The sequence below is a fragment of the Microtus oregoni genome, unplaced genomic scaffold (genome assembly GCF_018167655.1).
Source record: "Microtus oregoni isolate MIOR12 unplaced genomic scaffold, Mior012 000014F_ref0000157, whole genome shotgun sequence".
NCBI classification, from domain to species: domain Eukaryota; kingdom Metazoa; phylum Chordata; class Mammalia; order Rodentia; family Cricetidae; genus Microtus; species Microtus oregoni.
In genome coordinates, this window is record NW_024543073.1 from 38,477,852 (window position 1) to 38,481,730 (window position 3,879).

The window sequence follows — 3,879 nt, forward strand, 5'->3', positions numbered from 1 at the left end:
CCCACTCCTCAGAAGGGATAAAGCCTCCCTTAGGGAGTCAACAAAGCCTGGCATACAAAGAAGTTTTGATTTCTTAAGATGCACTCTTTCTTCAAATCTTTTGTTATTGGCCCCTTAGACATGTCCATGTTAATTTTACTGCTGTCTCTTTTATCGTATATCGGTTGTCGTTATATTTCATTTAAGATGAACCAACTTCTCTATAAAGCATCAATCTAAACTGGGTGGTGGTGGCACACACCTTTAATTCCAGCATTTGGGATTAAAGAGAGGCAGGTGGATTTCTGTGAGTATGAGGCTAGCCTGGTCTACAAGAGCTAGTTCCAGGACAGTTAGGGCTGTTACATAGAGAAACCCTGTTTTAAGAAAAAAACATACAAAGCATCAATCTATTGCAACACAGGTCTTTATTTAGTTGCCTGTGGTTTCTAATAGCGTTCTATAATTATCTTTTCTTTTTTTTAACTACTTGTTTTGTTGAGAATTCTTTTTTTGAAGTAAGAATTTTTTAATACAATCTTTTCTCGTTTTACATGGCTATCCTCATTCCCATTCTCTCCCCTTCTCCCACACTACCCTTTCCCCTACTCTACCCCCCACTTCCACTCCTCAGAAAGATTAAGGCTTCCCATGGAAATCAACAAAATATGACACTTCACTCTGAGGCAGGACCAAGGCTCTCCCCCCTTTATCAAGGCTGAAAGCAAGGTGTCCCTCCAAAGGCAATGTACTCCAAGATGCCAGTTCAAACACTAGGGATAAATACTGGTCCCACTGCCAGTGGCCCCACAGACTGCCCAAGCCTCACAACTGTCTCCCACATTCAGAGGGTGTAGTTTGTTCTATGCAGATTCCCCCACTATTAGTCCAGAGTCAGTGAGCTCTCACTAGCTCAGATCAGCTGTTTATATGGATATCACCATCGTTGTCTTGACCTCTTTGTTAATATTATTGCTCCTCCCTCTCTTGGACTGGTCTCCAGAAACTCAGCCAAGTGATTCACCGTGGAGCTCTTTATCTACTTTGGTCAATTGCTGGATGAAAGTTCTATGATAACAATTAAGGTAGTCATCAGTCTGATTACAGGGGAAGGCCAGTTTAGGCATCCACTCCACAGTGGCAGTATTATAGCCAATGAGGGTTATCTGAGGCACAGTAATTGCTAATTGAAAAGTTTTCCCAAAACTGTGTCAGACTTACAGGTTTTCAAACTATAACAGAAAAAACTTCTGTTGTTTAAATGACCCAGTTTGTGGTGTTTTGCTAAGGTAGCCATGAGAATTTAGCAGGAACTCCAGAAATCCCACATAATACTGATTATGTCTTTCTTCCTTGCACTGAAGTTTATTTCTTGAGAGGGAGTAAGTTTCCTAGACTCACATGTTGTTGTTCAATAAATTTAATAGACCAGAATATAAGTGTCATCAGGATTCTTGGAAATATTAAAACTTTTTTTTCTGCAGGTTAACAAACAGGTTAATAACACAATAGTCAAGTATTGGTGTTAATCCCACGGAAAAGAAAAGCAAGCTGAATAATGGATCAAAGCAGAAAAATTATAGAGCAATGGTCAAAGAGAGGGAAAAAAAGCAAACTAAATCTTCTGGACCCATACAATGTATGTTACCTAGTTAGAAAAATGGACCTGGAATCTTAATTACTACTAGGTCAATGTAAAAGTAATTGCAGCATTTGTATTGTTGAGATTTACTATTTGATATTGGAATACATTCTTAATAATGTTATACATTATTTTAATGTGTGTTTCCAATTATTATTATTATTATTATTGCTAATAGTATTGTTCATTCTTAATTTTATGCTTTGGAAATGGTATTAGACAAAAAGGAAGTTTGAGCAATTTTCATGTTTAAGTTCAAAATGGGTTATAAAGTAGCAGAGACAACTCATGATATCAAGAATGCATTTGTCCCAGGAAGAGCTAACACAAACATAGTGCAGGGGTGTTTTAGAAAGGTTTGCAAAAATGAGACCTTAAACCTGAGAAGTCAGTGTCCAGCACTGGAAATTGGCAAGGACCAGTAAGAGCAACCACACAAGCTGATCTGTTTGTAGCTACACAGGAGGTTGACAAAGAACTTATTATTACTAAATCATTCTGCATTTGAAATAATTTAGAAAAGTAAAAAAAGTCTGATTAATGGGTATCACAAGAAAATACTAATAAATAAATAAAACAGATAGAAGAAGAAGAAAAACCCTCATTTGAGCTACATTTTCTTTTTAAATATACAACAATAGATCATTTCTCCATTGGGTTGGGATGTGTAACAAAAATGGGTTGGATATGATAACCCACAACAACAAGTGACTGAACTGAATAGTAGCATTGAAACACTTCTGAAAGTCACACTTATATCAGTAAAGGTTATGATCGCAGTGGTGATCTGCTGCCAGCTGGATCCTCACAGCTTGAAACATGGTGGCCCTATGAGTCTGAGAAGTGTGCTCAACATCCTGAGGAAATACACTCAGAAGCACACTCTCTGGAGTCAGCACTGGCCAACAGAAAGTACCCTATTCTCCATGACCCTATCAGAGTACACATTGCACAACCAATGCTTCAGATCGGAACAAATTGTTCTAGGAAGTTTTGCCTTATCTACACACTCACTAGACCTTGCCATCTGACTACCAGCTTCATGAATTTTATTATTTTGAAAGAAAATGCTTCTACAAGCCACAGAATGCAGAAATGCTTTCCAAGAGTTTAATAGATCCCTAAGTATAGACTTTTATGACCAGAAATCAATAAACTTATTTCCTATTGGCAAAATGTGTTGATTGTAATGGTTCCTATTTTGCTTTATAACAATATTTGGACCATAGGTATAAGGATTGAAAATTAGTGGTTGATCCTAAAATTCCTTTACCCCAACCTAAAAGAAGTTCTTAATCTATTACAACTATCTTGGAACCAAGTGATTGAAAGCTCAACTCAGACTGACTCTTTGGATTCACAGCTGAAATATAAAGTGGAGATTAATCCAGGCATTCAAGTAATACTGTTCTCACCCAGTTTCACATCTGCCAAACCTCTCCTTTTCTCTGTATTACCTTTAGAAAGCTGAAAAATGGCCATCCACAGATACCAAGTTCTAATCCCTCAATTCTTTAGATAACACTAAAGACAAAGGGTTTTTGTTTATGGGACCAATTCAATGATTGTAGTGTGGGGGGATTATCTGGAGGTCCTAAATCTAATCAATCATAAGTGTCTTTGTAAGAGAGAGACAGAATTCATAGTACTGAAAACAAAAAGCAAAAGCACAAAGCAAGAAAGAGGAAGACTTAATATACACAAAAGAGGAACAGGCAATGTGACTGTGGAGACAATGATTGTAGTGATGTGGTCACAAGCAAAGACAGAACAGCTGCTAGCACTTGAAGATTCAAGGAAGTAATTTTCCTCTATGGCACCTTGATTTCCGTCCCTGAATGTAATTTTGAATCTCTGGCGCCTTAAGCCGTGAGAGAGTCAGGGTATGTTATTTTAGCCATCAACATTTGTGGTGAGCTGCTATGGCAGGCAGAATGTTTTGATTTACCCACTGTTACTTCACGGTAAGATGATTGCCTGCAGCTCCACACTAGTTGATGCTGATTGGAAAAAAAGAACACTTGCACTGAATTTACAAGCTTCATTCCACATCACCCAACTTGGTTCATGAACCGTTTCCTGAATCACTGGCTGTGTCTAGGAAATCTAGTGAGGTAATCGAACAGACCCTGGTCATGTACTTCACACCTTGTCAGTGGTGCAGCACTCTGTACCCACACACTGGGAGTTGCCCAGCTCTGGTTTCCTGAAAGGAATCTGTCATCTGATCAGAACCCAACCCTTAGGCACCTGGAGGT

General features: G+C 38.4%; 1 pseudogene; it reads left to right on the forward strand.

The window, feature by feature from the left end:
- The first annotated feature begins 1,104 nt into the window (after positions 1–1,104).
- Positions 1,105–1,234, forward strand: LOC121456006 (annotated as a pseudogene).
- The last annotated feature ends 2,645 nt before the right edge of the window (positions 1,235–3,879 follow it).